The following is a 22049-nucleotide window of genomic DNA, read 5'->3' as shown; positions in this document are numbered from 1 at the left end:
TTGTGGGGAGGGCTAATTTCCAGATGTCTGGCAAGCGGGATGTGTCGTCACGCTTGTTCATGTTGTGAGGGTGTTTCTCTATCTCGATGGCTTCCATGATTATTCTCTTGTGGTGATGTTCCATGTTAAAGAGCAATTTGGAATCTGCAAAATTAATTTCGTGTCCTGTTTCTTTCATGTGTTGGAAAAGAGAGGAAGTTTTTTCTTCTTTTTTGACGGCATTCTTTGACGGCCACACGGGAAGGAAAAACTGGATAGCTTCCTCACACATCTCAACAGCCTACACCCCAAAATACAATTCACTATGGAAATAGAAGCCAACAACCAACTTCCCTTCCTTGACGTCCTAATCTACAAAAAACCTGATGGCTCCCTAGGACACACTATCTACCGGAAAAAAACACACACCAACCGCTACTTACATGCACAATCACACCACCACCCTGCACAAATAAACTCCGTAGCCAAGACTCTCATCTCCAGAACCAAACGCCTGGCTGACAAAGACCACTTGACAACTGAGTTACAGAATCTCTCAAATGTGTTAATTGCCAATGGATACCAGCAAAACAGGGTTACGAAGCTAATCCAAAAAGAAACACCCCCCAAAAACCAAGACACAGAAGAAAACAATGGCATGGCCCTCCTTCCTTATATCAAGGGCACTACAGATAAAATTAGCAAAATCCTCCATAAACACAATATCAAAACAGCCTTTTGCACCAACCAAAAAATAGCCAATATCCTCAGAAACCCCAAGGATAAAATCCAGTTGGAAAACCAAGGGGTCTATGAAATACCCTGCAAAGTCTGCCCAGCCACGTACATTGGACAAACAAACAGACGAATAAATGCACGTATCGCAGAACACAAGAATGCCGTCAAAAAAGAAGAAAAAACTTCCTCTCTTTTCCAACACATGAAAGAAACAGGACACGAAATTAATTTTGTAGATTCCAAATTGCTCTTTAACATGGAACATCACCACAAGAGAATAATCATGGAAGCCATCGAGATAGAGAAACACCCTCACAACATGAACAAGCGTGACGACACATCCCGCTTGCCAGACATCTGGAAATTAGCCCTCCCCACAAAAACTGACACCAGATCCAGAGGCACACAGAACGCCATCACCAATCAACCACACCAGACCCAAACCCAGACCCTCTCCACAGATAAATTACAGACACCATCCAGTAGCCAAACCATGGTGGCACCTCCGGATGCTGCACCCCCCTGCAATCCCTACACAGATCTGGCTGACACAGGCCACAAAACCACAGCTCGCCCCTATACACGAAGCCAAGCCAGAGCACAACTAAGTGCAGTACAGCCATCTTCTCAGAAAAACTCTTCACAAAGTTCAAGAGGTCAAGACACAAAGACTTTAGCAACTAATCCACACCTAATGACCCACCTAAGTGGTACTCAGGATATCACTCAAGAAATCACTCAAGATATCCCTCAAGTAATTAAGGAACAAAAGAAGAAAAGGCACACTAGCCTGGGAACTTCCTCTCTGCCCAGAACATTGGAGGCTATACACCACACCCCCTCAACAGTATTTATAGGAACTCAAACACTGAGATCCTGCTCTGTTCCAGTAACAAGAAGCCGAAAGCACCAGCCTGAAGATGACGAGTGAGACCTCGTCGAAACGTCGCCTAGACACCCCAACTTTTACACGGGAAGACACCCGAGGACACCAAAACCTGCATATATATATATATATATATATATATATATATATATATATATATTCATATTCATGTGGAGCACAACTTTCAAAATATCTCTTGAAGACCCTTTGCAGAGGATTCAGATTGTAATAGGTCAGCTGAACTCTGTTGGAAAATTGTAGAGCCTATTTCTCCTTTTCACACAACCCATGTCATGTCACCCATTTTTAAAATAAAAGCCATGTTATTGTTTGCTCAGTCTTTTAAAGATATGCTGTACATTACAGGTGATGATGTTTTATAGATGCAAATAACACTGAGGCAGAAACGGAAGCCTAGGACAAAAAGCCAATTTCAACCTGCTAATGATATTCCACACATATGTATAGGGCAGCCATGTGTCCTGTTTTACATAGTATAGTGCTCTGTTTGTAGATGTGCTCTATTTAAAATGCTGTCTGGTCCAAATCACACAAGGGGTAAGGAGCCCTGAAGTTGCCCATCAGGAGTTAGCACCTGAACAGCAGGCTGAGAAGGGGCACCTGGTCAGTCTTCCCTGCTATTGTGAGATGTATTGCATTTCTATTTAGATTACTATAATTATTTCTACATTTGCATCTGTAAATTTACATTAGCATATGAGAATTTCATGCAAATATACACCTTTCTTTTCATCTTCACTTTTTCAAAGATGTATGTATCACCATTAATGGTATATTCCTGAGTGAATAAGGGGGACTATTTTAATCACCTAACTCTCAGAGTGCCTTTTGAATATGGATAGTTTATTTTCTCACACACACACAAAAGTTTGGCCTAGCCTGTCAGTTGTTGGTATGAGTAAAATTTCTGCCTAATTCTGGACCCTGAACATGGTTTATGTTTTACTTGTCAGTCTTGGTGTTATGAACCTTAAGGGATTCTTGGGACTATTATAATTCAGCTCGAGTTATATACAGGAACACAAGTGGTCTCCTTTTCCACTAAAGAACCATTTGGTTGCATCATCTAAAGCTGACTGTTGCCAAAGTGTCTAACTAAGCTGGTTAAATTGAACAGAATGTAAGTCCAAATGGAAAGTCAGTAATACAACTGAGAGTAAAACAGGGAATCGCCAACAAAAGAAATTATTTTCCAATTCTTAGGAAGCATGCTGTTTTTGTTTTTTCCCCCAGTCTGCAATCTGCTGTGTGGTGCTGAGTTATACAGTGGAATTCAGGGTGCCAGACTTTGATATTCTTATCCTTGTGCAATACGGCCTGACTCAATACCAGACTCAGTGAAACCAATGATGTGCTTCTCAGCAGAACCAGGTATGTAAGAATTCATCCTCTGCAAAGAGACGATAGGGGAAAAATATCAAGACCAAAAAAAGGTTTTTCATTTGGGGCTTTAAAGCAATTTTCTAAACCCAGTATCAGTGTAGAGATAAGCACATGAATGCTGCTGAGTTGTAGGAGGCAAAGGATAACCAAACCCTTATTGGGAGCTAAATGGGATTGGAAGAGTTATCCAGCCACCAAAAGGGGATGTGAAAAACATTTCCGCAAATTATATAGGTGGCAGGAGGCTCAATATGAGATTCAGGAGCTGTGGTTGTGACAGAGCAAATTACATGTGAATGATTTTCAATATATATTTAAGTAACTTTTAAACAGCTCTTGTGAGGTAGGCAAGGAATAATCCAGTGAATGAGCAAACGGCAGCATTTTTCATATGCATACTTCCCTGTATTTAAACACAGTATAGGAGCAATAATCTCTCTGCACACTACATGTAGGTATGTAGGTAAAGAAAACATCTGGAGGTTCAAGCAGGAAAATATCAATGATAGCAACTTAAGTATGCTCAGATGATGCAAGGCTGGCTCTATCAAAGTGAGGTAATTGCCACTGACATCAGTCCCATGGCTTCTCCTCCTAATCCCTGAGGCAATTCCTCTCTGCTGAAGGACAGTGTCATATCCCCAGTACCAAAGTAAGATTATTTTTACTAGGTTTTTTATTATTACTTATTAAATTTGTATACCACCTTTCATCTGTAGATCCCAGAGCAGTTCACAGCAACTACTGATTCAGTTGGCTTCTGTACATGAAATAAGGAGGGGTTGCCATATTTTGCTCAGGCAACAAAATATATTGGGACTGCCTTGAGGCAATATCAGACTAACCCTTGAAGCTTGTGTTATGTGGAGGCCCAAAAGATTGTTTTACAGCCTTCAAACTCCAGAATGTTGTTGTTGTTGTATATCTGAAGCAGTTTCGGTGGGGGGTAGTAATTTCAGAAAATGTTACCCTTCAGGGCCGAGCGAGGTATCATTCCTAAATCTATCTTTGCATTTGATATGTACCTTGCCACCATGCAAATAGTAGTTTTGTGTGTGTGTGTGTGTGTGTGTGCATGAGGGTGTGTGGGTGTGTTTGTTAAGCCCTGTCTTTTGCAAACTTGATGAGTATCAGTTCCCCTGCTTGGGCTGTTTTTTTCCATTAAAAATGAAAACAAATACATGTAAAAAGCAAATGCATTACATATTTGACATCTCGATAGCCACTTTGAGAACAGGATGCTGGACCAAGTAGATCTTTGGCCTGACTCAGCAGGGCTCCTCTTAAGTTCACATGTAGCTTGACCCTTATATTCCTCACTGTTTCTTTAGTGGTTCCTCTTTTCCGATCTACCTCTAGGAAAAAGGAAGCCACCAAAGCATTCCTTGTGGCCATTAACTTTGTTATACACCACGACAAGTCTTGTAGTTATCAACCCATCTACTTCTGGAAAAACCACACAACGCTGCCTTTGACATTAGTGTTTAATCCCATTTTGTTCTTTAAGAAGTTACTCAATGTGCACATGAAACCAGTAGGCTGATTGGGGATTTGGAAGTTTCTGAGGTTCAAACACACATGGTCCCATTCTCTCACAGAGAGCCTTCTCCAAGCAAGCAATGTGGGAATTGTCATTGCTTTACTGAGAAAAGCAGAATTCTCTAGGCTATGCCTTGAGTATAACAATGCACCCATACCCAAAAATTGAAGGAGGCTTAAATACTATGCACTGGTAGAAGTGATGAATTACTTAGCATCCTGACCAACTGCCCTCAAGTAGTGTCACTGAAGTGAAGTCTAAACTTAATTTGTGAAGCCTGCGATGGATGCTCCCCCTTCCCCAATAAACCTTACTTTCCCCAGAAGAGAAAATACTACAAATGCCTTCAGACCTTAAAAACTGTATTAGATAAATACACTTTTCACAGTCCACAGGGGATTTAACAACCTGCTTGAAATTTTAAATCCTTAAATCAGCTTGTGCCTGCTGGCCATTTTGTATGGATAGTCTAAACTAGTTAAAAGTCATTGTTATGAAAAGAAACTCTGTGGTGGGGGAAAAAAGGCAAAATCCCCCAGAACTGTCAGGTACACAGGTGACCACAATAAATATTCTGCCGCTAGAAGCAATTGTGGCATGTGGCACTCTTGGAGGTATTAGGAGGAGGAAGGGCCATAATTAAGTAGTAGAGAGGCTTTAAGTAAGGTTGGGAAAAACCCCTGCCTGAACCCTGGCAAACCCCTCTCAGTAGGATAGACCAGGCTTCCTCAGCCTCGGCTCTCCAGATGTTTTTGGCCTACAACTCCCATGATCCCTAGTAAGCAGGACCAGTGGTCAGGGATCATGGGAATTGTAGTCTCAAAACATCTGGAGGGCCGAGGTTGAGGAAACCTGGAATAGACAATATGGAGTTAGACAGACCAGTGGTCTGAATTAGTTTAAGACTATTTCCTATCATAGGGATGTGGGTGGCACTGTGGGTTAAACCACAGAGCCTAGGACTTGCTGATCAGAAGGTCGGCGGTTCGAATCCCCATGATGGGGTGAGCTCCAATTGCTCAGTCCCTGCTCCTGCCAACCTAGCAGTTCGAAAGCACGTCAAAGTGCAAGTAGATAAATAGGTACTGCTCTGGCGGGAAGAAAAACAGCATTTCCGTGCGCTGCTCTGCTTCGCCAGAAGCTGCTTAGTCATGCTGGCCACATGCCCCAGAAGCTCTACGTCGGCTCCCTCGGCCAATAAAGTGATATGAGTGCCACAACCCCAGAGTCGGTCACAACTGGACCTAATGGTCAGGGGTCCCTTTACCCTACCTATTTCCTATCATCCTGCCAGATAATGTGGCTAGCTACTCAGTTTGCATAATGTTTGCCACTGAAACAGAGAGGTATCTTTAAGTGTAAAACTGCACTGACTTGAAGCAGTTATGACAAGAATATCACATGCACACACACACACACCATATCCTAGACTTTTCTGGGAATTGCAGAGGATGTGGTATTGCTAAAATTAAACCTTTCTCTGCCAGGTATGAAATGTAATCTCCAGGAAGAGAATGGATTTATTGGGTGGCTGCTCATGAGCTGACATGGGATGTGGATGAACCAATGAAAACAAGTGGTTGTAAGAGTGACCCCCCCCCTCTACTGTAGTTACAGACATGCAATGGTTCAGATTCCAATGTTTATTGGGTGAGCTATGCTGGCAAGCATCCTATCATAACTTATTAACATGGTTGGTCCAATATCCCCTAAACAGTGTTTTAAAATCACAGAGTTATACCTCTGTGCTGGTATAATTCTGGTCCTGGACGAACACAAAGGTGAGGGTGTTGGGTAGGAAGGCTTTTGCATGGCTTAGGCTGGTGCAGCAGATCTGGCTATACCTTAAGAAGGTGGACCTGGTCATAATACCAAAGGCTTGGCTACATTAACATTGGATTACTGTAACACTTTTTGTGGGTCTCCCTTTGAAATGTATTCCAGGAAATGCAGAGGTCTGAGCCAATTTCTCATATCCTGTGACACCTATATTATACAAATTGTAGTGGTTTCTGGCCCATTTCCAGTGCAGCTCAGACTGATGGCTATGAATTTTAAAGGCCTAAATGCTTTGGGTCCAGGATCTATCAATATCTTCTACTGACAGCCTGAGCAGGTGGGCAAGATTGTGTTGTAGAGGAGAGTTCTTCCACACTCATTTGTTGGTAAAGGTCTTGCTACACATCCCACCACCGCCAGGGATATAGCTGGTGAGTACCCAAGAGATACACACCTTTGTCAAGTTGCTCAGACTATGGAACGCCTTATCCCAGGAACTGCAGCAGACACTTTTTTCAATGTAAATTACCAACTTTAAAAGTTTTATATTTGTGTGCCTATGGCATGACTAATAATGGAATATTTATTTCCCTCTTGGTTTCTATAAACTGTTTTATGTGCTGCTCCTTCTTGGGGAATTTTGAGCACTGTAATATTTTTAAATGTTTTTGCTGTTAGCTGAAAAGAACATATTGCTTTTGGACTAAGAGCATGGATAAAAATACTATTAAATAATTAAGTAATTATCACTATTTTTTCTAATCCAATAATTTCTCTTTCTGTTGGCAACAATAGGAAATTGCTGCTTTTATTTATCCATCCATCTGTCTATTACACTTTTCTAGTAAAGTTTCCACAGACTTTTAAAAGCCAAACCAAGCCAACCATGGAATTTATACTAAAACAGAAAAGCAGATAATTTAAAAGCAAGAGAACTGTGTGAGAAAGCAGCCTTAAGAGAGGCAGCATTGTACAGTGGTTGGTGTTGGACTAGGACCTCAGAGAGCAGGGTTCAAATCCTCACCCAGCCATGAAAGTTCTAGGGTTGCCATATTTTGAACAGCAAAAAACAGCACACATTTGTCAACTTCTACTTTTATGTATGGATTGCTATGACGACTCTACCCATGAAACAGAGGACGTGTACTGGAAAAAGAGGACATATGGCAACCCATCATAATGAAATTCACTGGGTGACCTTGAGCCAGTCACTGCCTCTCAGTCTAATCTATGTCACAAGCTTGTTGTGAGGATAAAACATATGACACATTGAGCACTTTGCAGAAAAGATTGAATAGGAATGCATAACTGTGTTACACACACACACAAACATTTAAAAGGCACGATTTGGTATTGATGTTCTGGCAACTCACACATAAGAGCATTTCACAGATCTCTTTGTGACCACATAAGTGGTATCAGTTGCATGGGTAGGCAAGCTAAGGCCCAGGGGCTGGATCCGGCCCAATCGCCTTCTAAATCCAGCCCATGGACGGTCCGGGAATCAGCCTGTTTTTACATGAGTAGAATGTGTTTTTTTATTTAAAATGCATCTCTGGGTTATTTGTGGGGCATAGGAATTTGTTCATCCCCCCCCCAAAATATAACCCAGCCCCCCACAAGGTCTGAGGGACAGTGGACAGGCCCCCTGCTAAAAACTTTTGCTGACCCCTGATGGTATAACAGCTAATAGAGCTGAGACTGAAGTACAGGTTAGGCTTTGCATCTGTGGGATGAGAAGTTGACTCTGTTAAAAGTCTGAAAAACACATACATGGAGATTTTCCTGGAATTTCAAAGGTGGAATTTATGTCTGATGGGACCACAACTTTGGGTCTGTCTAAAAAAACCTCAGCCATTTCTGGGTTTCCCTAAAAAAGGTGAACAATTTTGGGGTGTCCTGGTTTTCACTTTTTGAAATATGGCAGCCTTAAATAATGTATGACATGCACATAATCATATGCATATATGTATTAGTTCATCACACATGAAGATGTACATATGGTGGACTTTCTCCCTACATTCTTATGTCCATATAAGAAAAACCTTTGTGTGTGAAGTGACCCATAATTTCACATTTCACTGCTTCCATGGCACGGAACGAACAAATCATGAGCAACGTTAGTACTTTTTGGTATAAACAGAGAGACAGATAGACAGGGAAGGAATTCATGCATAAATCTAGTCGTGTGTTGCTTGAGGGGCTGTATAAAAACAGTATTCGGATGAAACCCAAAAAGACAGAGATAATCACGTACAGTTCCTATAACTTTATTTGTTCTATCTACCTCTCTACCCTGGAATATTTCTTCCCTGACCTTTGTGATAAAATGCAATATTTGAAAGCCAAGCTTTAACTGTCTTTATACACAAAAAAGGATGAAAAGATATTAGAAATCAGTAAATTCTAATTAATATCCTTTGATTTAAAATGGTGTGCTTTCCTGAACTATAGAAATTGAAGTTCCCTGCAGGCACACTTATTATTTCCACAGCGTGTATCTTTCAAAAGAAAATAAAAAGAGATAACTCTTCATTTCATTATGAATATGATCCTGAGCTCTCTTTGTGCCTGGGATCAACTCAGCAAGGACAACATTAGAAAGGTAGAATGCAAGATCTGCATATAATACATTATAATAAGGGGACCACTATGGATAGTAGTGTTGTGCAAAAACCTGTCCTTCAATTTTTCTAAAGTTTTATTTCATTCTGAAAGAGGCTTCCATTTTTCTGCCTTGTTCTCAAGGCATTTTAGAATTTATTTAGAATTTCAGTGTGTGGACTTTTGAGCTTACTTTATCATTGTAATGTGCCCACAGGTGATGTAATTTTCCTCCCAATACACATTTCTGCTGCAGTCTGCAGCCTCCTCGGCTGCCCATGCTTCTTGACTGGGCACCTGAGGAGGCTGCCAAATATAGACCAGTGTTGAGAACATTTGTATAATGATAGAAAGGACACTCACAAACAACCCTTGTTCACTCACCACAAAAGTGAGCATGACAAAAACTGCATCCCACCTAAGGGAATTTCACTGAAATTTTCTCTCTCTCTTGGTAATTTTTGAATGTAATTTCTTTATTCACTAATTGATGCTGTGCTGTGCCCAACAGCTCTCTAAAATGCAAACTCTACTACCTGATGTCCAGTTTAATTGGAGACAGAATCTGGGTCTTCATGAAGATAATTAAGTGTTCTGTTAGGGAGCTGTAATCCCTCAGGGCATGGCCCTAAGTGGGTGAGTGGGCTGGGCAAAATACTGACATGAAACTAGCTCTGAAAATGTATGGCAAATGAATGGGGTTAGAGGACAGCCCCTTTAGGCATTTGCATTTACAGCAACCTGAAGATAAACAGCAGCATTCTTTCAGTCCACTCATCAGTGTGTTCCACTCATTTTATTAGTAAACCATTCAGTGTTAATTGCTTCTTTATTATGCATGTGCCTATTCTGGCATGCACAGACTGTATTTGCGCAAGGCACTGAACCAAACATGACCACCATTGTCTCTCAAAGAAGCTGGCAAACAACTGGGAACACACCATTTCGGTAAACTCTTGAGAGAGGAATCTGTTTGAATTCAGGGTATCATCCTCAAGACTGTTGACTGCCTGGTTGGAAGCCAAAATTTGTAGGCAGAACTCCTTAGACTGGCGGGAGGAGGGGGAATGATTGCTAACCTAGCCAGCTCATTTGTCCATTTCTGTGGTTGAATTTCAGGAAAGAATGATGTGTGAACTCTTTCTCTTTTCCCACTCCTCCCTCAACGTGTAATCACATTCCATTTCTTTTATCAAACATAGGTGCCAACTTCCTGGGGTCCTGGGTGCCCAAGCACCCACAAAATTCCCCTTGAAGGGGCCAGGCATCCACAAATTTTGGTGCCAGGGCCACAGCCCCTAGCACCCACAGTCGTGGGGCCAAGCTAGCATTCCTGACCCCAAACCCTTTGGAGCTCACAACCAGATGAAAAGAAGGCAAACTGCTTCTGCACAGAGCCCATCTCACATCTCCAAAAAGAATGGGCTCTCAGATGTATTTTCACTGACTACATCGTCCTCATAATGCTAAACACACAACTGAATACTGTACAGACCATTATTATTATCTCTCCACAGGTAAAAGTCCTCCAGACTTAGGAATGAAAGCAGATTCTGTCAGTTTTGAATCTGGAGGCTCCAGTGGCATTGTATATCTCCCCTGTGAAACCTGGTCAAACACAAGCATCTGTGGCAGAACTAAATGCAGCCTGACATGGTTCTCAGAAGCAGTACAAACAAGTACCAGTGGGAGGCAAACACAAACAAATCTGAGTGTAGGAGGATCTGTTTGATAGGTCACGTTGGGTTCAAATCTGCAATGGAAGAGGAATGTCACCCTGGTGAACTGCTTATGAGAATATTGTTCCACTATCATTTCTCTCTAGAGAATGTGTATGCAATATGTGGTGTGGGCTTTTTTTTCCAGAGATGCTTGCTGTGCATGGATTAGATTGCATTAAATAAGAAATGATAGGCATTGTTGAGGCAACTTGGAGCCAGAGAGGTTCCAACTTGGGAAAACAGATACAGAACAGATTCTGCAAACCTCTCTCATGTGTACAGAAATGTGAAATGTTCCAAACTAGAGTGTAGCCTCTGCATCATGGAATGATAGATAAAGTAGACTACCTTCCAGATGTTTAAGATCTGCGGTGCTAAATAAATATTTGTATACTGCATTGGCAGAGTATGCAGAGGACACTACAGCAAATGCTGAAAGGGTGTGGCATCTTTTAGTGAACTAGATAATATCTTGTCATCTAAGGCTCAGGATTTATAGCCAGGTGGAGAAGAAGACAGGTGAGCAAATGCCAATTGAATTTGGGCATGGTTATAGCATGTGTTGGCAATGGACTAGCAGGAATGGGGGGGCAAGCATATCCAGAATTATTTTTTAAATCCATTATTCTATCACTCAGTCTCTCTTGATAGGAATCCTACCCTTCTTTGGTTCCTGTCCATTATCACTTTTGTGTCCATCTCCCATCTACTCACTCTTTCACAAATAAAATTATAGATCAATCTTTTTATTACAAAATGTTTGATTCCAAATTACAGGCAGTAAAGCAACTTACAATGTTCTTGGGGAATTCAAGCACATGCAGAAGAGCTTTTAGCAGGAAACAGTAGAAAGAAGCATACATGAAGACATTTTCTATTATACTTGATCTTAAGCCATGCACACATTGCCGTTTACTCTGGTTCCAGTGTGTTCCCACAACTGGTGTTTGAAGCCATGTACACATGGCATTACCCACGACCCATATCTATCCTACACTTTCTTGAGATGCTGCTCGATGCACTTCCCCTTAAACCATATTCCATTTGATTTGAAAACATAAACCACATTCATTTTGCAGTTAAACTGAGGTGTGTACATTTGAGACAGCTTTTGCACAAAACCAAATGACAGCTCATATGACAGCTTCATGAATAGGAGTTTTCAGGCTTAACATCGTGTAAATACTTCCCTGTCCCCTCTGGTGTGTACAACAATGTACAAATGCAGCTTGAAACACAGTGGGGGTGGGGGGAAATGACATTGCTGGGTTCTGAGATGCTGATATGTACATAGCCTTAGCCAAAAGGCTGAGAATTACAGATACCCTCTATCATAATCAGCCCTGAAACAGTCAAAGGGTAAATTCTTATACAGTGGTATCTTTGTTTAAGAACAGTCCGGTTTAAGAACAATTTGGTTTACGAACTCCGCAAAACCGGAAGTAGTGTCCCGGTTCGCGAACTTTATCTCGGTCTATAAACAGAAACCGAATGGTGGAAGGACACTGGTGGCAGGAGTCCACATTAGGGAAAGCACACCTCAGTTTAAGAACGGTTTTGGTTTAAGAATGGACTTCCAGAATGGATTAAGTTCGTAAACTGAGGTACCACTGTATTCACTCTCTTGGTTAAAATTATACCTTCAGTCAGAAGGCTAATTTAGGATACACACCCAATGCCTGAGCCAAAGCCTACCTACGTCTGTATTCAATAAAGTTGTGGCCAATTTTCAACAACATGAAGTTGTTGTGTCAATTTGTTATCTTGTCAATATATTAACCTTCCAACTGTGGGGAGCAAGCTGTGCTTGGGTCTGCAACTAGTCATGTAGTGTGGTATAATGTTATGAAATGCTTGCTGGACTTTGAATTATAGTGGGACATTATACCATGGAGTCAGTATCAATATCTATCTGAACATACCATTCCAGGCAGATGGCTTAGCCCTCCTTTCCAAAATGTCAGGCTTTTCGTTTTGGCTTTTCGGGACTTAACATGGCTTGAATTCAGCTTCGCTATCCTCTCCAGCAGTAGTCTAAAATACAGAGTACTGTACTAGCAAGAGTTACACTTTGTAATTCTGCTGTTGGTGCAAATTCAGTTCTGAGCTCAGCCAATTCCCTTTGCTTGTGAAGCTTTCTAGCTGTACTATGCACTACTGCACACTATACTATGCACTACTGCACTAAGATAGACTAAGATCCCCTATGGAGGTTGCGATTGGCACTCGTCAGCATGCAGATACTACATGAAGAAAGTTGTCAGGGGGTTGAAGTAGGAGCTCCAGGAGTGATGCTTCACTGTACTTCTATTGGAACTTGCCAATGAAGGAAGTGCTGCAACAGCATCATTTCAGATATCCAAAGAGCAGAATTGGAACTACTAGCTCATCAGGGACAAGGAGACACTGGGGACAAGGCAGTTGCATATGACCCTATAAAGCTGCTGATCCTAGTCTTACTTCTCAGCCTGAGCAGTTGTTGCTCAGGCAAGAGGCTAAGCTGTTCCATCTCAGACTGAGACTCACCTGCTTGCCCACATGACATGTTGCTTGGCTGCTACCATCCCCCCAGCTCTGATGCTAGACATGGGAAGGTTGTACAAGAATAATCTCTATAATAGGCCTGGTGACACACACGAGCTTACACAGAAGCCTATTAACACACTATCAGGTCTATGCACAACAGCATGAGCACTCTTTTCTATGACTATCTTATTAAAAGTAAAAACTTTCAATACACATGAATGGTGATCGTGATAGAACTCCATGCTGTTTACTCTCTTAGGATGCATGGGTGATTCTGTCATCATCATCTCAGTGCTTTAGATCTCAGAAAGTTACCCCTCTAGGATTATTGATGTTGAAATTGCTTCTGCAATTTTGGGGGTTGCATGTGTCAGAGTCAATACTTGAATATGTCACCATAATATCTATCTGGTATTCCACTGATATATTAATAGGCCAAAGCAAATCTTGACACTTAAGTGAGGATCCATCCAGTTATGAGAAGATTAGGATTTCTCATAAGGTATACATTTTATTTCATAATAGCATGGTTTTCGGAGGCTATGATTCTGTGATGACACCTGCTGGGACACTGTCTCCTTGTAGCAGCATTCACCTTCACTCCTTATGTGATGATTATATACCAGCCAGTGGTAATGCAATAATCTGGAAATTGAAAAGACTCTGCTGGGATTCAGATACATTGCAGAACACTACTTTAGTAAATGGATTCGAAAGAGTTAAAATAAGCTCAGTCTCTTCATATTATAGGCTCTTGTTTTACAAGGATACTGGTAGTTTTAAGGTTTTTTTCTGAAATGAGGGCACTCCACAGTGCAGACTCTTCTCAGTGTACTGTTCTGACTGAGTAGGACTGTTGTTACACTGAGAAATCCCTTTACATAGAAATATGCAAATCAGCTATGAGGAGGGTTTGGTGCAAGCTGTCTCTGAAGGGAGTGTTATTGTTGTCTTCCAAGAGGTTTCTAAGGGCTTGTTGGGAGTGAAGAGAACTGCATTTGTTTGTTTGCATTTCTTATGTTTAAGGCAACTGGTATAAAGTAGGTCAAATGCCAAAAATAAAAGCAGATAGACTGTAGTAGGACGGATGCAAAAAGACTGCAAAGGAGAAATAAGCACCCATGAAGTTCTATCTGCCAGCCTGTTTTATCTTAAACCCCAAAGTGATTCTGATCGTAACATTTATAAGAAGGTTCCCAGAACTTGTCTGTCTTTCCTTCTTTCTGTTTTTCCTTCTCCTTCACATTTACAGCCTCTGTTTGGGGAAACCTTTACAATCCTAAAATAACCTTGTCTATAAACCATCCAGCTTTGCCTATTGAATGGATACTATAGCCCTCTTCAGGTGTTAATTCTGGGTAGAATGAAAGGGCATTTCCAGATGACATGTTCATTGAGCATTCATTCTGGTTTGTTTTCAGGGAGATGAGGTCACGTTGGCTATTTAATGAGTATTCCTTCTGAATTGTTTGTGGGGAAGTTAGATGATGTTGTGTCAAAACAAGTGTTACCACACGCTTTCCATTCCATCACTTTTCTTATTACAAGAAGTCCAGTCTTTTGGAGAACTGGGTTTAATGTGAAAGAACTCCAAATCAGCTTTAATTAGATAACCTGAATTTTCTGATATGTGGTTGAATCCTACCTGAAAATAGCAACAATTTGGAGCTGCAGCAAGGCATCTTTATTATTAAGTTAAGTAAAATAAAATGACTCTCACAGGTCAGTTATGCTTTAATTGCTGAACAATCCTGGGTATGATGCTCGGTTTAAATTCACAAAGTACATCAGTGGGCCAAGAGGATTATAGCAGCAGGTGTTGAGATCCAAATATTTTGTAAATAGCTTTGTCTCCTTTTACTTTTAAATAGTTGCTACATCAATATAAATCATTTTGCAATGGAACAACATACTTACAGCAAAGTTTTCATAATCTCATATAAATCCTTACCCGTTGCCATAGCAGGTGATTTTCCTTTAATGTTTTAAGCACTTACTAAAACCATGGTTGTTTAAGCAAGACTACACAGATCTGTTTCGCTAACGTGTGTGTGAGAGAGGAGTTGTGAGAACCAGGGTTCGTGGATGCCAGATTTCCTTAAATTCCTGGATCCAGTAAATGTTAGAATTGAATCAATGCTTGCAGTATTAAAGTGGCTGCCAGACACTGGATTTAGCAAAGCGTTAAAATACAGGTCTAAAAAATTCAACAAAAAGCTCAACAATTGGTTTTTACTTTTTGAAATATGGCAACCCTAATTTCCCACCATTTTTTCCATCATCAAGCACAAACCAGCTTTCATGGGGCTCCCAGACAGTGTCCCAAGCACTGAGCAGACGCAGACCTTCTTAGCTTCCACAAGGTGGTTGAATCATGTGAACTCATTCCAAAAATGATCTAGCATGCAGTTCCCATCTGGACATGTGTTTTGCTGCACAGATAATATATGCAAATAGACCTGAAGTAGTACAATCCAGGAATGATTTTGGGCATCCAAAACTACTCTTAGTACTTCCCCCCACACTCTGCTAAATTCTGAAGAACTAAGGAACTGAGCCAGAGAAAAATGTCATTCTCTCAGTAATGGCCATCCTTTTTTATGAGTCCGTTGACAACTGCAGAAACAAAGAAAGGAGCACATAGATTGCTAAAGTTAAACTGAAGGACACAGAATGCAAATTTCTCTGGGCCTCAGCAAACAGATGGTGACAATGGAAAGTCTGTGACTATACATAAAAAAAAGACACAAAGGAGGATAAAAGAAGAGAGGAACAAAGTTGTGACTTACTTTCTTTACTGCATCCAAGTTATTGTGTTTTGTGCTTTTGACACCAATACAAGTTGAGGAACAGGATTTCACAAACTGAAAATAAAGATATTAGCTTTCCTCTGTCTTCCGTATTGCACACCAGTATTTTACAATCAAGCAAACAAATTTATTCTATAGTCACAGACCTGTGAAAACACTCATATTTAACACACATTTACTTGGAAGTAACTTTCACTTATTTCAGTGGAACTTCACTTCAACCATGTGTCTTGAAATGCAGCCAAAGGTGGATAATTAGGTTCTTAATGGCAGGTTCACGGTATTATAGACTTCAGCCTCTCTACATTAAATATCTTAAATTCAGAATGTATTTACTCAGCAGGCATTATACATATAATACAATGACTTGTATCCCACCTTCCCTTTCATGAATGGAGAATGGACTAGAATTCCTATTTATAGAATGGGTTTCCTACCAGCCCTTCCCAATGTATCCTGAAAATCTGCTCCTGAGGCTTTGGGGAGCCTTGGAGATGGTATAGGATGGGGGATGCAGGTGATGCTGTGGTCTAAACCACTGAGCCTCTTCGGCTTGCCTATTGGAAGGTTGGCAGTTTGAATCACACAGATTCCCATTACTCTGTTCCAGCTTCTGCCAAACTAGCAGTTCAAAAGCATACCAGTGCAAGTAGATAAATAGGTACCACTGTGGCGGGAAGGTAAACAGTGTTTCTGTGCTCTCTGGCACTCGTCACGGTCCTCCGTGCACCAGTAGCAGTTTAGTCATGCTGGCTACATAACCTTTACATGTAGGTTGAGAGGGAACTGGTGAAAAAACCCACCATTGTACAGTGGTACCTTGGGTTTAGAACTTAATTCGTTCTGGAGGTCCGTTCTTAACCTGAAACTGTTCTTAACCTGAGGTACCACTTTAGCTAATGGGGTCTCCCGCTGCCGCCACGCTGCCACTGCACGATTTCTGTTCTCATCCTGAAGCAAAGTTCTTAACCCGAGGTACTATTTCTGGGTTAGCGGAGTCTGTAACCTGAAGCATCTGTACCTGAAGCATCTGTAACCCGAGGTACCACTGTATGGCCAGAAGAGCAACTCCATGTCCAAGCCATCTACTTTAAGAAGAAGCTTACATTTCATTTCTCTTACAGATTTTCATATGAACCGCATTCATTTTTATAACTACAGAGATTTTATTAACAGCTGGGTTTGCAAATGCAATATGGGATTCAGACTGTTAAAAGAAGATGATATTATGTGTAATAAAACTGCATATATGTCTCCCACTTGTGTAATTGATAAGAACAGATTTCCATCACCACCATCTCCAAGATGGTTGGCCCAGGCTGCCTTTCAATTGAATGCGCAGGAGCTTAGCTAAGTTATTTCAGGGTCAGCCAAAGCTAATCCTCTTAGAATGGTGTTGCCCAGTTGGGTATGATCCACCAAACAGTATATGTTTATATGCTTTTATGAGGGAGACATGTGGTTGGCATACCTAAAGGAACTGTGGGGAACAGGCCAATGAAGAAAACCTCACTGGAGCCAGACAAACAACAGAACAGTGAGGGAAGGACAACAGCTACTAGACCCAGAAGTTTAACATCAAATGCAATGGGAGACAGAAACTTGGAGGAAATGTGGAGCATGAGTGAAGAAGCTTGAGGCTTTGGCTCACCACATTATACTCACCCCTTAAAATGGGCCTCTAGCAAAATTCTTTGCCGACCAGAGAGAACACCATGATCCAAACAAAGTTAAACACTTCTATGCCAGTGATTTCCTTTGGGGGGGGGGGAATTGATCTCCCTCTGAAACCAGTGAGACTTAAAACTGGTTAACTTTGGCTCAGCTGTGCCACATAGCAAAATTTCTCCTAAGGTTGCCACACAACCTCATTTAATTGAAAAAGAGGGGAAATGCATGATCTCTGTTGAGGTCATTCTATTATTTTTGGCATTACTTTCAGGAAGAACAAGAAAAGGCAACATTTATACTGTGTTTCTATTTAAAACATTGCAACATGAGATGGGAAAATGCATATGAGATCATCTAGTCCAAGTTTCAGAACACTTTGAGGGAGCAGAGAGTGGAGAGAACAGCTCATGTCAGTCCTCCGTGTCCCTTCTGGCTGTATCCAAAAAGAAGCATTAATAGACTCTGAAGGGAGCCTCACCCAGACATTCTCAGCTTGAGGGAGGTTATCCTTGATGTGGGTATTCTGAGGATAAAGGAAGTCAGAACCCAAAAAAATTAAATCCATAAAGAGGGCAGGGAATGGCTTCAAGAGACATGGAAAATTCTTCTAATTTGATGGGAGAATTCCCACTTTCTTCCATGGAAAGCGAGAAAGTAAAATAGTGGTTTTAGGTTGCTGAAACATCTCATTGGTCCTATTCTGCCTCTTTATTTCTTTTTGTCTTCATTGTTCTGCCTCACAGCATACTAGGAGACAGAAACACTGTAAAAATTGGTAACTGGGTGAGTGAGAGACCAAAGTCAGACGAGGCGTGTAGACATGAATAGGTGCCAAAGAGTAAGGCTACTTGAAAGTAATTTAGATGCACTGCCAATGTAAATATAAAGGGTTGTGTGCTCTTTTGACTCTGTTGTCATATAAAATGGCAAAAACCCCAAACCCAAAAACATTTAAACTTTAATGAGAAGGACAAAAAGTCCTTTAAAGACCTTCAAGTTAAAAATAGCAAAGTTTTCAACCAAAGTGATATTTTGCTCCTCTTGCCTCTGTAATCTTTTGTTTCTGCTTTTTTTTTAAAAAAAGAAAGAAAGACACATTCTTTTCAACCGCTAGAAGCAGGACAAATCACATGGGAAAGAAAACCAAGACTGAGCGACTTTTCTAAGACTTAACGGAAAACACAGCAGCAGCTTTAAGGCAGAACCAGGCTTGGAAGAGGAGCACCCATGCTGTAAGGTTGGTGGGAGTTGTGTATGTGTTGGCAAATGATTCAGAAACCATCTGCTTTTTTGAAAGGCAAAAAACTCTGTTCGCTGCAGCCCTTCTCCTCCTTCTTTCCTTCTTTGTTGCAAGTGTTTGCCAAGATTCCATTATAAAAGCACGGTCTCAAGCATCTGGAGCCCGACATTTATAGTAAACAAAATATGCTGCTCACTTTGGAACCACAGAGCAGGGCAAGGAAGTGATTGTGCACCATATGAAAAGAAGAAGAAAGGTAAACTGTTCTGGAGAGGAAGGCTCTCCCCCACCCCCACCCACACATCCCCGCTGTAAACTATTTTGATATACACATCTACAAACAATTAAGAAAGCCATCTCTGAGACCAGGGCTCTGATCTGGCCTTGTGAAATGTGACAATGTGAAGGGGTCAAATACTTATGTTATAGAGGTTCTGATATTTTTCACTGCAGTGGTTTGCCATTCAGACACAGGCTCTGGAAAAGAGCACTTGAAAAATGAACCACCTCCACTGTTCTAACACGAAGCAAAACATTCTTTGGTGAAATCTCCTGCCCACCTTCACCTACTAAGGGCTGTAGCTCAGTGGCAGAGCATCTGCTTTGCATGCAGAAGGTCGCCGGTTCAATCCCTGGCATCTCCTTCTATGGCTAAGAGAGATCCTCGTCTGAAATCCTGCAGAACAGTTGTCAACCAGTGTAGACAATGCTGAACTAGAAGGCCCAATGGTCCTACTCAGCGTAAGACAGCTTCCTGTGTTCTTCATTTTCACACATCTTGCAAAACTACTTGCATGCCTTGGTAGCTCAGTCAGTAGAGCAGGAGATTTTAAATCTCAGGATTATGGGTTCAAAGCTCCATGTTGGGCAAAAGATCCCTGTATTTCAGGGGGTAGGACTAAATGACCCTTGTGGTCCCTTCCAACTCTGCAATTGTATGATTCCATTATTCATTATTTTTCTTAAACAAAATAAATCTGCATTATGGATATAGATTTATTGTTCTGATTTTCTCCTGTTTAAAGACACTTGACACCATATTCCACCATGCAGCGCAGGCATAAGTGGCCGCAGGGTAAGAGAAGATTAGATAAAGAACCCTTATCTGAGTAAGTGGTGTTTGGCTACATGAGCTGTTTAACAAGCTGCTGAATTTGTAGAAAGGGTATTGCAGAACAGCTAATAAACTACCAACAGCAATGAATGGCCCAAGCTAAAAACCACTGGGATAGCTTAGTGGGTAGAGCATGAGACTCTCAGAGTCATGGGTTCGAGCCCTATGTTGGGCAAAAGATTCCTGCATTGCAGGGGGTTGGACTAGATGACCCTCATGCTTCCTTCCAACGCTACAATTCTATGTTTTTTTCATTCCATTGTGGTGGCAGAAGCTCCCAGGAGAGAAACTGGAAGCAAGGTTATGTTTGTGTGTGTGTGGCTGCCCCATGTGGTGAGTTATGAGAACTACAGCCTGGAGTGCTTTGTGGCTGTGAAGTTATCCTCAGGTTCTAGATTTGGTCTGCCCACCCCAAATGAAAGAAAGGAAACTCAGAAATGCATCTTGTCCAGCTCAAAAGGTACATGTGACAAACCCTGCATACTCCTTATGAAAATTTAACCATTTTTTTTTTACTCCCCTTTGATAACTTTCAAGTGTAAATTTCCTTTCTTGTGAATTGATAGAGATTGGATGTGGGTAAAGGGCAGGGGAAGCTTTTTTGGGGACAGCACCAATTCAAAACATTTAATGATACTGGAAGCTCCATTTCACCTTTGTTGTTGTTGCTGCTGTTTAGTCGTGTCCGACTCTTCAAGACCCCATGGACCAGGCACTCCTTTCTTCCACTGCCTCCCGCAGTTTGGTCAAACTCATGTTAGTAGCTTCGAAAACACTGTCCAACCATCTCGTCCTCTGCTGTCCCCTTCTCCTTGGGCCCTCAATCCTTCCCAACATCAGGGTCTTTTCCTCTTCTCTTCTCATGAGGTGGCCAAAGTATTGGAGCCTCAGCTTCAAGATCTGTCTTTCCAGTGAACACTCAGGGCTGATTTCCTTAAGAATGGATAGGTTTGATCTTCTTGCAGTCCATGGGACTCTCAAGAGTCTCAATTCAAAAGCATCAATTCTTCGGCGAGCAGCCTTCTTTATGTTCCAGCTCTCACTTCCATGCATCACTACTTGGAAAACCATAGCTTTAACTATACGGACCTCTGTCGGCAAGGTGATGCCTCTGCTTTTTAAGATGCTGTCTAGGTTTGTCATCGCTTTTCTAATAATAATAATAATAATAATTTATTATTTGTATCCTGCCACCTGGTTGGCTTTCCCCAGCCACTCTGGGCGGCCTCCAACAAAGATTAAAAATACATTAAAATGTCACACATTAAAAATGTCCCTAAAGAGGGCTGCCTTCAGATGTCTTCTAAATGTCAGGTAGTTATTTATCTCTTTGACATCTGATGGGAAGGCATTCCATAGGGCGGGCGCCACAACCGAGAAGGCCCTCTGCCTGGTTCCCTGTAGCTTTACTTCTCGCAGTCAGGGAACCGCCAGAAGACCTTCAGCCCTGGACCTTAGTGTCCCAAAAAGCAGGTGTCTTTTAATTTCGTGACTGCTGTCACCATCTGCAGTGAACATGGAGCCCAAGAAAGTAAAATCTCTCACGGCCTTCATTTCTTCCCCTTCTATTTGTCAAGAGGTGATGGGACCAGTGGCCATGATCTTAGGGTTTTTTTGATGTTGAGCTTCAGACCATATTTTGCACTCTCCTCTTTCACTACGCTAACATTGCAAGCAGGGAATATTCTTACACAAACCACCAGGAATGGTACTAAATGGCAAATATTTTGAGAGTTAACAAAACAAACAAAGACAGAAACAGCCAGAAGGTTGTCAGTCTGGATGCAATTAAGGTCAGGTCATAAATGTCAGGCCTGGAATTCAAAAGCCAAGGATAGTAACAAAACGGTTGGAGGTGGGCAGCAGTAGGATGGGAAAGTCACAGTGAGAAGGTAAGTACAGGTAACAGAATGAAACTATAGATATGGCTATACAAAGTTCCCAGGGAAGTATATAAAAACTACAGCAAAATGCAACATATACAAACACGTGGAATGCTCTCCCCATTGAGGCTTGTCTGACACCATCTTTATCCTT

General features: G+C 41.4%; 1 long non-coding RNA gene across 1 annotated transcript in view; it reads right to left on the bottom strand.

The window, feature by feature from the left end:
- Positions 1 to 22049, bottom strand: part of LOC309378247 — a 338029-nt gene that overhangs the window by 193552 nt on the left and 122428 nt on the right. The gene's annotated exons all lie outside the window — the stretch shown is intronic.

Source organism: Podarcis melisellensis, assembly GCF_964234715.1.
Source record: "Podarcis melisellensis genome assembly, chromosome: 9".
Taxonomy (NCBI): Eukaryota; Metazoa; Chordata; class Lepidosauria; order Squamata; family Lacertidae; genus Podarcis; species Podarcis melisellensis.
This window is presented reverse-complemented; position numbering and strand designations above follow the sequence as displayed.